The following is a 353-nucleotide window of genomic DNA, read 5'->3' as shown; positions in this document are numbered from 1 at the left end:
TGCTTGGGTTTGAAGATTCGAGCTCTCAACTATCTGCTCCTACTGCTTGGGGCCATGCTTCCCTGCCACAATGAACTATTTTATTATCTACCTATTATCTATCTATCTATCTATCTATCTATCTATCTATCTATCTATCCTCTGTGTCTTTTACACCATGTATCTTGATTCCATTCATTTACTTGTCCCTTCACCTCTACCCTCTGCCCCTGCATTCCCCCCAATAAAACAAGATTTAAGAGAAAAAAGGAAAAACATGGGACACTTCATGACTTTGTGTGTCATTCTTGCTCAGGGCCAATGCTAATCTCTGTATCATTCTAATTTAAGTGTCTGTGCTGCGAACTGAGCAC

General features: G+C 40.2%; 1 non-coding gene across 1 annotated transcript; it reads right to left on the bottom strand.

Moving 5' to 3' along the window:
* Positions 1-250: 250 nt before the first annotated feature.
* On the bottom strand, positions 251-353 carry LOC121443227. Its single transcript, XR_005973641.1, has one exon. It is a non-coding gene; the product is annotated as a U6 spliceosomal RNA (small nuclear RNA).

Source organism: Microtus oregoni, unplaced genomic scaffold, assembly GCF_018167655.1.
Source record: "Microtus oregoni isolate MIOR12 unplaced genomic scaffold, Mior012 000102F_ref0000329, whole genome shotgun sequence".
Taxonomy (NCBI): Eukaryota; Metazoa; Chordata; class Mammalia; order Rodentia; family Cricetidae; genus Microtus; species Microtus oregoni.
Note: the sequence above shows the minus strand (reverse complement) of the source record. Positions and strands in the feature narration are given on the sequence as shown.